The following is a 13,029-nucleotide window of genomic DNA, read 5'->3' as shown; positions in this document are numbered from 1 at the left end:
TTCTGGGGGATCTCCAATCTTTAGGCACAAAGGGGCTCTCCAAACCTGACATGGTGTCCGCTAATGATTGGAGCTAATTTTCCATTTAAAAAGCCAAATGGCGTGCCATCCCTTCCGAGCCCTGCCGTGCGCCCAAACAGTGGTTTACCCCCACATATGGGGTATCAGCCTACTCAGGACAAACTGGACAACAATATTTGGGGTCCAATTTCTCCTATTATCCTTGGCAAAATAGGAAATTCCAGGCTAAAAAAATCATTTTTGAGGAAAGAAAAATTATTTTTTATTTTCATGGCTCTGCGTTATAAACTTCTGTGAAGCACCTGGGGGTTTAAAGTGCTCAATATGCATTTAGATAAGTTCCTTGGGGGGTCTAGTTTCCAAAATGGGGTCACTTGTGGGGGAGCTCCAATGTTTAGGCACACAGGGGCTCTCCAAACGCGACATGGTGTCCGCTAACAATTGGAGCTAATTTTCCATTCAAAAAGTCAAATGGCGCGCCTTCCCTTCTGAGCCCTGCCGAGTGCCCAAACAGTGGTTTACCCCCACATATGAGGTATCGGCGTACTCGGGAGAAATTGCCCAACAAATTTTATGATCCATTTTATCCTACTGCCCATGTGAAAATGAAAAAATTGAGGCGAAAAGATTTTTTTTGTGAAAAAAAAGTACTTTTTCATTTTTACAGATCAATTTGTGAAGCACCTGAGGGTTTAAAGTGCTCACTAGGCATCTAAATAAGTTCCTTGGGGGGGTCTAGTTTCCAAAATGGGGTCACTTGTGGGGGAGCGCCAATGTTTAGGCACACAGGAGCTATCCAAACGCAACGTGGTGTCCGCTAACGATGGAAATAATTTTTCATTCAAAAAGTCAAATGGCGCTCCTTCCCTTCCGAGCCTTACCATGTGCCCAAACAGTGGTTTACCCCCACATGTGAGGTATTGGTGTACTCAGGAGAAATTGCCCAACACATTTTATGATCCATTTTATCCTGTTGCCCATGTGAAAATGAAAAAATTGAGGCTAAAGAATTTTTTTGTGAAAAAAAAGTACTTTTTCATTTTTACGGATCAATTTGTGAAGCACCTGGGGGTTCAAAGTGCTCACTAGGCATCTAGATAAGTTCCTTGGGGGGTCTTGTTTCCAAAATGGGGTCACTTGTGGGGGAGCTCCAATTTTTAGGCACACGGGGGCTCTCCAAACGTGACATGGTGTCCGCTAAAGAGTGGAGCCAATTTTTGATTCAAAAAGTCAAATGGCGCTCCTTCCCTTCCAAGCCCTGCCGTGTGCCCAAACAGTGGTTTACCCCCACATATGAGGTATCAGCGTACTCAGGACAAATTGGACAACAACTTTCGTGGTTCAGTTTCTCCTTTTACCATTGGGAAAATAAAAAAATTGTTGCTAAAAGATAATTTTTGTGACTAAAAAGTTAAATGTTCATTTTTTCCTTCCATGTTGCTTCTGCTGCTGTGAAGCACCTGAAGGGTTAATAAACTTCTTGAATGTGGTTTTGAGTACCTTGAGGGGTGCAGTTTTTAGAATGGTGTCACTTTTGGGTATTTTCAGCCATATAGACCCCTCAAACTGACTTCAAATGTGAGGTGGTCCCTAAAAAAAATGGTTTTGTAAATTTCGTTGTAAAAATGAGAAATCGCTGGTCAAATTTTAACCCTTATAACTTCCTAACAAAAAAAAATTTTGTTTCCAAAATTGTGCTGATGTAAAGTAAACATGTGGGAAATGTTATTTATTAACTATTTTGTGTCACATATCTCTCTGGTTTAACAGAATAAAAGATCAAAATGTGAAAATTGCGAAATTTTCAACATTTTCGCCAACTTTCCGTTTTTATCACAAATAAACGCATAATTTATTGACCTAAATTTACCACTAACATGAAGCCCAATATGTCACGAAAAAACAATCTCAGAACCGCTAGGATCCGTTGAAGCGTTCCTGAGTTATTACCTCATAAAGGGACACTGGTCAGAATTGCAAAAAACGGCAAGGTCTTTAAGGTCAAAATAGGCTGGGTCATGAAGGGGTTAAGATTATTGTACTTGTTTTCATTATGTATACCCCTCCTCACATGTAAAGCGCCATGGAATAAATGGCGCTATAACAATAAATAATAATAATAACGTCCCCTCTTCCTTATTCACAGAATTCAACCTCCTAAAAGATAATGTATTTACATTTCTCAACTTAAAATGAACTTCACACATGCTTCCATAAAAGTCCTAAATAACCCGCATCATACAATTTTCTGGAGCCATGGCTTCCTTTACAACTCCTTCAACAATGACATAAGTATAAAAAAAAAACCTACATGATTACCTGTTAAAAAACCCTGGACTCTACCTTTTCCCCAGAGCAATGGGAAGATGCTCCCTCAACCTATAACTCCACAATCTCATTTCCGCTCCAAGAGATGCACTTCAAAATAATCAGTAGATGGTATCTTACACCAGCAAAATTGGCACACTTTGGTCCCTCAACCTCACCCATCTGCTGGAGGGATTGCGGCTTCAAGGGAGACCTAATACATATGTTTTGGGAATGCCCTAAAGTCAAAACAATTTGGTCTTGGATCTCTACTGCTTTCAATAAACTCTCCAATAACGTCTTTACCCTCACTCCTCAAATGGCCCTTCTATCCCTTAATCTGGATGAATTGGATTTGGCACTCCAACCTCTACTCATCCACCTGTTGTGGATTCTGTTTTTGGGCTCCCTCTGGTGGTTACAGATGGTACTGGGTGACTTGTGTTCTCTGCGGTCTCTGGTGTCCACCTGTTCTATCAGGATATGGGAGTTTCCTATTTAACCTGGCTTTCTTGTCATTTCCTCGCCGGCTATCAATGTAATCAGTGTGTCTTGTTACCTCTGCTTCCCGCTTCTGTATTCTTCAGGACAAGCTAAGTTTTTGATTTTCCTGTTCCACGTTTTGCTTAATTTTTGTCTTAGTCCAGCTTGCAGATATGTGATTCCTTTTTGCTGGTTGCTCTAGTGGGCTGATATTACTCCTCATGTTCCATGAGTTGGAACATGAGTTCAAGTAATTTCAGGATGGTTTTTTGTAGGGTTTTTCGCTGACCGCGCAGTTCACTTTTGTATCCTCTGCTATCTAGCTTTAGCGGGCCTCATTTTGCTGAATCTGTTTTCATAACTACGTATGTGCTTTCCTCTCATTTCACCGTCATTACATGTGGGGGGCTGCTATTTCTGTGGGGTGTTTCTCTGGAGGCAAGAGAGGTCTGTGTTTCTTCTAATAGGGAAAGTTAGTTCTTCGGCTGGCGCGAGACGTCTAGAATCATCGTAGGCACGTTCCCCGGCTACAGCTAGTTGTGTGTTGAGGTTCAGGTTCGCGGTCAGCTCAGTTTCCATCACCCTAGAGCTTGTTTTGTTTTTTGTGCTTGTCCTTTTGTGATCCCCTGCCATTGGGATCATGACAGTATAGCCGGCCAAAAAATGGTAATCGTATTGGCTGAAGTAGGAGGAAAAGTAGTCTGAGGAAGTTTTTTTTTTTTTTTTCCCCTCAGAGTTTGCTGCATAGCCTTAATTGCAGCCTGGCTGCGTCTTACCTCCTCTTAATCCTTGAATGGCTCTGACCTCAGCTGTTTATCATGGACATCCAGAGTTTGGCTTCCAGCCTGAATAATCTTGCTGCTAAGGTTCAAAATATACAAGATTTTGTTGTACATGCTCCTATGTCTGAACCTAGAATTCCTATCCCAGAGTTTTTTTCTGGAGATAGATCTAGTTTTCTGAATTTTAGGAACAATTGCAAGTTGTTTCTTTCTTTGAAATCTCGCTCTTCTGGAGACCCTGCTCAGCAAGTCAAGATTGTTATATCTTTCCTGCGGGGTGACCCTCAGAATTGGGCATTTGCATTGGCACCAGGGGATCCTGCGTTGCTCAATGTGGATGCGTTTTTTCTGGCATTGGGTTTGCTCTATGAGGAACCTAACCTAGAGATTCAGGCTGAAAAAGCTTTATTGGCTCTCTCTCAGGGGCAAGATGAAGCAGAAATATATTGTCAGAAATTTCGGAAATGGTCGGTGCTTACTCAGTGGAATGAGTGCGCCCTGGCTGCAAGATTCAGAGATGGCCTTTCTGAGGCCATTAAAGATGTCATGGTGGGGTTCCCTGCGCCTACAGGTCTGAATGAGTCTATGACTATGGCTATTGATCGGCGTTTACGGGAGCGCAAACCTGTGCACCATTTGGCGGTGTCTTTTGAACAGGCACCTGAGACAATGCAATGTGATAGAATTCAGTCCAGAAGTGAACGGCAAAACTATAGGCGGAAAAATGGGTTGTGTTTTTATTGTGGTGATTCAGCTCATGTTATATCAGCATGCTCTAAACGCGCAAAAAAGGTTGATAAGTCTGTTGCCATTAGTACTTTACAGTCTAAGTTCATTCTGTCTGTGACTCTGATTTGTTCATTATCAGCCATTTCCGTCGATGCCTATGTGGATTCAGGCGCTGACCTGAGTCTTATGGATTGGTCATTTGCCAACCGCTGTGGGTTTAGTCTGGAGCCTCTGGAAGTCCCTATTCCTTTGAAAGGAATTGACTCTACACCTTTGGCTATGAATAAACCTCAGTACTGGACACAAGTGACCATGCGTATGACTCCCGTTCATCAGGAGGTGATTCGCTTCCTGGTACTGTATAATTTACATGATGTCTTAGTGCTTGGTCTGCCATGGTTACAAACTCATAACCCAGTCCTGGACTGGAAAACAATGTCTGTGTTAAGCTGGGGATGTCAGGGGGTTCATGATGATGCACCTCCGATTTCTATCGCTTCATCTACTCCTTCTGAGGTTTCGGTATTTTTGTCTGATTATCGGGATGTTTTTGAGGAGCCTAAGCTCAATTCGCTTCCTCCTCACAGGGATTGCGATTGTGCTATAGATTTGATTCCTGGCAGTAAATTTCCTAAAGGTCGTTTGTTCAATCTGTCAGTGCCAGAGCATACTGCTATGCGGGATTATGTTAAGGAGTCCTTGGAAAAGGGACATATCCGTCCATCTTCGTCCCCTTTGGGAGCAGGTTTTTTTTTTTTGTGGCCAAAAAAGATGGTTCCTTGAGGCCTTGTATAGATTACCGTCTTTTGAATAAGATTACAGTTAAATATCAGTATCCTTTGCCATTGTTGACTGATTTGTTCGCTCGCGTTAAGGGGGCTAAATGGTTCACTAAGATTGATCTTCGAGGTGCGTATAATCTTGTGCGGATAAAGCAGGGTGATGAGTGGAAAACCGCATTTAATACGCCTGAGGGCCATTTTGAGTATTTGGTGATGCCTTTTGGACTTTCTAATGCTCCTTCAGTCTTCCAGTCCTTTATGCACGATATTTTCCGTGAATATCTGGATAAATTTATGATTGTGTATTTGGATGATGTTTTGTTTTTTTCGGATGACTGGGAGTCCCATGTTCAGCAGGTCAGGAAGATGTTTCAGGTCCTGCGGGCCAATTCTTTGTTTGTAAAGGGTTCTAAATGTCTCTTTGGAGTCCAGAAGATTTCTATTTTGGGGTATATTTTTTCCCCTTCTACTATTGAGATGGATCCCGTCAAGGTTCAGGCTATTTGTGACTGGACGCAGCCTACATCTCTTAAGAGTCTACAGAAGTTCTTGGGCTTTGCTAATTTTTATCGTCGTTTCATAACTAATTTTTCTAGTGTTGTTAAGCCTTTGACGGATTTGACTAAGAAGGGTGCTGATGTTGCTGATTGGTCTCCTGCGGCTGTGGAGGCCTTTCAGGAACTTAAGCGCCGGTTTTCTTCTGCTCCTGTGTTGCGTCAGCCAGATGTTTCGCTTCCTTTTCAGGTTGAGGTTGATGCTTCCGAGATTGGAGCGGGGGCGGTTTTGTCACAGAGAAGCTCCGATTGCTCAGTGATGAAGCCATGTGCGTTCTTTTCTAGAAAGTTTTTGCCCACTGAGCGGAATTATGATGTTGGTAATCGGGAGCTTTTGGCCATGAAGTGGGCATTTGAGGAGTGGCATCATTGGCTTGAGGGTGCTAGACATCGTGTGGTGGTCTTGACTGATCACAAAAATCTGATTTACCTTGAGTCTGCCAAGCGTCTGAATCCTAGACAGGCTCGTTGGTCACTGTTTTTCTCCCGTTTCGATTTTGTGGTTTCATACCTGCCAGGTTCAAAGAATGTGAAGGCGGATGCTCTTTCTAGGAGTTTTGTGCCTGACTCCCCTGGAAATTCTGAGCCCACTGGTATCCTTAGGGATGGGGTGATTTTGTCTGCTGTCTCCCCAGACTTGCGACGTGCTTTGCAGGAGTTTCAGGCGGATAAACCTGATCGTTGTCCGCCTGAAAGACTGTTTGTTCCGGATAATTGGACCAGTAGAGTCATCTCCGAGGTCCATTCTTCTGCGTTGGCAGGTCATCCTGGAATATTTGGTACTAGAGACTTGGTGGCCAGGTCTTTTTGGTGGCCTTCCTTGTCGAGGGATGTGCGTTCTTTTGTGCAGTCTTGTGAAGTTTGCGCTCGGGCTAAGCCTTGCTGTTCTCGGGCCAGTGGATTGTTGTCACCTTTGCCTATTCCGAAGAGGCCTTGGACGCACATTTCCATGGACTTTATTTCGGATCTCTCAAAAAATGTCCGTCATCTGGGTTGTGTGTGACCGCTTTTCTAAGATGGTTCATCTGGTACCCTTGCCTAAGTTACCTTCCTCCTCTGAGTTGGTCCCTCTGTTTTTTCAGAACGTGGTTCGTTTGCATGGGATTCCGGAGAACATCGTTTCTGACAGGGGATCCCAGTTTGTGTCTAGATTTTGGCGGACGTTCTGTGCTAAGATGGGCATTGATTTGTCCTTTTCGTCTGCATTCCATCCTCAGACGAATGGCCAGACGGAACGAACTAATCAGACCTTGGAAACTTATTTAAGGTGTTTTGTTTCTGCTGATCAAGATGACTGGGTTACCTTTTTGCCGCTTGCCGAATTTGCCCTTAATAATCGGGCTAGTTCTGCTACCTTGGTTTCTCCTTTCTTTTGTAATTCGGGGTTTCATCCTCGTTTTTCCTCTGGTCAGGTGGAGCCTTCTGATTGTCCTGGAGTGGACATGGTGGTGGATAGGTTGCATCAGATTTGGAGTCATGTGGTGGACAATTTGAAGTTGTCCCAGGAGAGGGCTCAGCAGTTTGCTAATCGCCGTCGCCGCGTGGGTCCTCGACTTCGTGTTGGGGACTTGGTGTGGTTGTCTTCTCGTTTTGTTCCTATGAAGGTCTCTTCTCCTAAGTTTAAGCCTCGGTTCATCGGTCCCTATAGGATCTTGGAAATTCTTAACCCTGTGTCGTTTCGTTTGGATCTCCCGGCATCGTTTGCTATTCATAATGTGTTCCATCGGTCGTTGTTGCGGAAGTATGAGGTACCTGTTGTTCCTTCGCTTGAGCCTCCTGCTCCGGTTCTGGTGGAGGGAGAATTGGAGTATGTTGTGGAGAAGATCTTGGATTCTCGTGTTTCCAGATGGAAACTCCAATATTTGGTCAAGTGGAAGGGTTATGGTCAGGAGGATAATTCTTGGGTGGTTGCCTCTGATGTTCATGCTGCTGATTTGGTCCGTGCATTTCATAGGGCTCATCCTGGTCGCCCTGGTGGTTCTCGTGAGGGTTCGGTGACCCCTCCTCAAGGGGGGGGTACTGTTGTGGATTCTGTTTTTGGGCTCCCTCTGGTGGTTACAGATGGTACTGGGTGACTTGTGTTCTCTGCGGTCTCTGGTGTCCACCTGTTCTATCAGGATATGGGAGTTTCCTATTTAACCTGGCTTTCTTGTCATTTCCTCGCCGGCTATCAATGTAATCAGTGTGTCTTGTTACCTCTGCTTCCCGCTTCTGTATTCTTCAGGACAAGCTAAGTTTTTGATTTTCCTGTTCCACGTTTTGCTTAATTTTTGTCTTAGTCCAGCTTGCAGATATGTGATTCCTTTTTGCTGGTTGCTCTAGTGGGCTGATATTACTCCTCATGTTCCATGAGTTGGAACATGAGTTCAAGTAATTTCAGGATGGTTTTTTGTAGGGTTTTTCGCTGACAGCGCAGTTCACTTTTGTATCCTCTGCTATCTAGCTTTAGCGGGCCTCATTTTGCTGAATCTGTTTTCATAACTACATATGTGCTTTCCTCTCATTTCACCGTCATTACATGTGGGGGGCTGCTATTTCTGTGGGGTGTTTCTCTGGAGGCAAGAGAGGTCTGTGTTTCTTCTAATAGGGAAAGTTAGTTCTTCGGCTGGCGCGAGACGTCTAGAATCATCGTAGGCACGTTCCTCGGCTACAGCTAGTTGTGTGTTGAGGTTCAGGTTCGCGGTCAGCTCAGTTTCCATCACCCTAGAGCTTGTTTTGTTTTTTGTGCTTGTCCTTTTGTGATCCCCTGCCATTGGGATCAAGACATCCACCTATGTCTTGTAGCAAAAAATACCATTACTTTCCACTGGAAAAACAAAGCACTCCCAAACCCGGATTTGATTTTACAATTATTCCAGCAACATAAATCCCATGAACTGAATTTTGCTCTGATCAATAATCAGTTTGGAAAATTCTGCAAGAAGTGGAGCAAATGGGACAAGGCCTTTCCGCCACCAATCACTTAATTTATTCACCACTAACATATAGGTGTAATAACATTTAATTGCATATTTCTGCTCATTAACTAAATGTTCAATGTTAAAGTGTTGTTCACATATGATTGGCCTTAAATGGCTTGCAATCAATTCCTCTGTACTTCGCCTATCCCCAGAGTTTCTGGGCACTACGTATACTTAACTTTATAATCTAATATGTGTTCCTTCAGTTATATTGCATTAACTGTAATATTTGCTAAACTTGCTATACTTGATCCCCTATGTCCCCTCCCCCCCTTCCCCTTCCTACCCTCATCACTCCCCCCCCCCCCCCCCCCACCTTCCCTCCTGCCCTTAGTCCTAAATTGCCTGTTTATCTTAAAATAAAATCTTTGGAAAAAGGAGTATTGGCTCATAATTTATCTGAGCTTGGGAGTCCGGAGTGCGCATTAGCATGTAGTGCACAGTTTGTTTCTCACTGTTACTGTGGGCTAATGTAGCTGATGACAAAGATAAAATTTACAGATTCAAAATCCACATATTTTCCCCTATACAGCCATTAGAGTAGCTTGGTCATGGGTTATTTGTGGTGGAAGATTGTCTTTTTAAGCTTTACTTAATGCCAATCACACATTTAAAACATGGTGGTAATGGTAGACCGGGTGTTCACACTTCTGAATTAGCTATTCGGCTTAGATGCAGTAACTAACAGCAAGGTGACTGGTCTGCAGTAAATCTGAGCAGCACAGGTTCCACATTCCACCACAGAACAGAACATTGCAATGTTTTACAGATCACATCATAAACCAGGTAAGAGCGCTGCCTATAAATAAGTGTGTGATCTCTACGTCACGTGTCCTGTGCCGAGTATTACATCATGTTTCATCTTTTTAGATTAAGGAAAGTAGCTCATTTCTATCTAATGTAGCCTAAAACTATCAGCACACAGCAGGGCCGGACTGGCCATTGGGCACTTCTGGCAAATGCCAGAAGGGCCGGTGAAAGTAGTGGGCCGCTCGATCCCTGCCAGCGCTGACTCACCCCCCCACCAGCGCCACCGCATTCAACTATACCGCCGTCTAAGACACCGGTGCAGTTGAATGCAGTGATGGAGGAGGGCTGCCTCTGAAACTGCGGGTGCATGATGACATCATATCATCGCACACCTGCAGTGTTCTGGGCAGACTGCAGCCGCTGAGACTGGAGCCAGGACCAGCGCGGGGCACGAGGAGAGGTGAGGATTGTATGTTTGGTTCTTTTTAATATAACAATGAGTGATAACTGAATTGTGGGGCTATTGGGGGGGCACTACAATACATTCTATGGGGGGCTGTATTACATTCTATGGGGGGCTGTATTACATTGTATTATTATAATTGCCAGACCTGAAATAACAAGCACTTTTCACATATTGTGTCCCCCCATTTCCTTGTAGATTGTAAGCTTGCGAGCAGGGACCTCACCCCTAATGTCACTGTTTAAATTGTCTTAACTTATACTGAATTTATTGTCTGTACATGTCCCCACTTAATTGTAAAGTGCTGCGGAATATGTTGGCGCTATATAAATAAAAATTATTATTATATAATTATTATTGTATGGTGGCTGTATTACATTCTATGAGGGAGGATTGCAACATACTCTTTTATGGGGCTACATTATATTCTATGGGGAGGTTGGCTGTATTATTTTCTATATTAAATGTATTCTATGTATTAAATTTATTATATTCTATGATGGGTGATTGCATCATACTCTATGAGGGGGCTACATTATATTCTATGGGGAGCTGCATTATACTATATGAGGAGGGCTGCATTGTATTCTATGGAGGGCTACATTATATTTTATGGGGGGCTGCATTATGCTCTATGAGGGGGCTACCATATATTATATATGCAGGGGCTGCATTATACTATATTGAGGGGGCTGCGTTATTTTCTCTGGGGGGTTACATTATACTCGGGACTACAATATATCCTGTGGGGTGGCTGCATTATACTCTGGGGTGGCATCATTATACTATATGTGGGCTGCATTATACTGTATCGAGGACTATGGGGAATACATTATACTATATGAAGAACTATGGGGTGCATTATACTATGGGAAGTGAATTGTACTATATGGATGACGATGGCGGTGCATTATACTATATTGAGCACTACGAGGAGTACTACTCGTATACTATTTGGAGGACTGAGCAGTGTATTTTAATATATGGAGGACTGAGGAGTGTATGATACTATATGGAGGACTGAGGAGTGTATTATACTATATAGAGGACTGAGGTGCAAATTATAATATATGGAGGACTATCGGGTGTATTATACAAAACAAGCAAAATGCTGCCTATTCATCGAGTGATTGGATTGTTTATGTGGGAACAGAAATCCTTGTTCTCAGCAGCACATCGCCTGTGTAAACTGTAGTTGTGCTGCTGATAACATGATACTGTATGGTGACAGATTGATCTAATTGTGATTGTTCTGTTCCCTTCATTCTTTCTCAGTTGGTGTAAAGAGGCCGGGAAACAAGCGAACGACTTCAGTATTGTCGATCACACTGGTTTAGTGGCCTGAGATCAGTGCATGTAAATACAACAGAAATGCTTCACAGGGAGATGAGGCAAGAATGATGACAGTTGTAGTTAGCACCCGGCGCCTGGAAATAGCGCTAACTCTACTGCTTTTCCCAGCCGCCAAAGCATTTAATTTTGGTATGTGTAATGATTTTTAGGGTTGATGTCAGCTGTGTAATGTCAGCTGCTATCAATCCCTGGTGTAAGTAATGGAGAGGTGTCTATCAGACACCCCCACTACTAGCCCAGAGCTGTCGAGACCCAGCGACTCTGAAGAAGCGGTGACGGTAGTTACAATACCGCTTTTCTCAGTCGCCGAGCTCAGCGCCAGACCTGGAATATCTGAAGAGCGGTGACGTTACTAAGTTACTGATGTCACCGCTATTCAGAGTCACCATGTCTCGTGCTGCGCAGCAGAACCAAAAGTGGCTGTAGGCAAAGTATAAGGAGCATCAGAATGAGGTTCCATAGCCTTTGGTCATCTCATCCCTTCATTATCTACGAGATCCTGTTATGTAGGTAAAGTAGCGGCTTTAATTGGTACTGCAACTAAAAGCAATAAATAGGACTGAGCTGTAATGCTGGATACAGCTGTGATTATATGTTATATAGTTGTTACACTCCCCTCACTTCTTGTAACCTACAAGTGTACAAAGATATTATACAGTCACCATGTGACAAATGGGCCTGTGTACCTTCAAATGCCAGGGCTGAATTTTAGTCCCAGTCCGACCCTGGTACACAGATACTACACAATGGCCCTGTTTCAACAAAGCCATTAGGCCAGAATTCTGGTGTATATCGATTTGAAAAGGCACAAAATTGAGTTGTTCAAAATTTTTGAAACTTTTTGTATTTTCATGCCAGTCTCTCCCAGCGCCATCAAAATGGGCAGAGCTAGGGTGGGATGGGAGTGTTATGGGGGTATGACACCACAGATTCTCTAACTCATGACAAGCTGTAGCGTTCCTTACTACAGAAATCTAACTCCAATCTCTGACTAGAGTAAGATTTGAGGTGAACGTCACTTCTCAGACACTTATTCCATGCCCCCCTATCAACACGAGCACGATGATTGCTGGTCTTGAAGAATCTGATTCATCCTGATTCAAGCTACACAATTTCATGATCATGAATTCCAGTATGATCTCCTCTTAGTCTAAAATTCATCTTCTGTCCTCTCTCTTGCCTGAAAGAGGACCTGTCATCAGATCAAGAGGGCAGTTTTTGCTCTTATTTTATTTATTCCTGCTGCTCCCCTTAGTAATCTGCTCTCTGCTTTGATTTTTTTTTTTTATCCACCATACTGCTCCAGAGCTTTGGGCCTTTTAAGTTAGAGCTCACTGAAGAGCTGGAGGAAGGTGAGTTTCAGTGCTCCTTTCATTTTGGTGTTGGTGCTGTGTGGCGGCCATTGTTGCTGTGGCTTTGTGCTGGTGGGGCGGCGCGGTCAGGGGTCATGGGGACTCAGTCTTGCAGCATGGGTGCTGTGGGGCAACAGGCCGTCTGCCCTGCTGGTGCATTGCCGCTGTGGCGGTGGGCGCCGCACGGCTCCGCTCCATTAGGGCAGTAGGACCCACTACGAGGTTTGCTGTGACGTGGCAGTGGGCTTCATACAGTCTGATCAGAATGTTAAACTGAAAACCTCATGTTCAGTTATATAAATTTTTGCCTAGCGGCTTTAGATCAACGTATGATTTTGGGATGTGTGGTTCATGCTCTTTTTATTTCTCTCTCTCTATATATAATTGTCTAAGGGGTACTTCCGTCTTTCTGTCGGCAACTTCCGTAACGGAAATCCCGCGTCGCTGATTGGTCTCGCCAGCTGCCTGTCATGTCTGCCGCGACCAATCAGCA

General features: G+C 43.7%; 1 protein-coding gene across 2 annotated transcripts in view; it reads right to left on the bottom strand.

Annotated features, from left to right (window-relative positions):
- The window catches only part of TMIGD1 (transmembrane and immunoglobulin domain containing 1), a 58,924-nt gene that overhangs the window by 29,008 nt on the left and 16,887 nt on the right, over positions 1-13,029 (bottom strand). The window lies entirely within an intron of this gene.

The sequence above is a fragment of the Ranitomeya imitator genome, chromosome 3 (genome assembly GCF_032444005.1).
Source record: "Ranitomeya imitator isolate aRanImi1 chromosome 3, aRanImi1.pri, whole genome shotgun sequence".
Lineage (NCBI taxonomy): Eukaryota > Metazoa > Chordata > Amphibia > Anura > Dendrobatidae > Ranitomeya > Ranitomeya imitator.
This window is presented reverse-complemented; position numbering and strand designations above follow the sequence as displayed.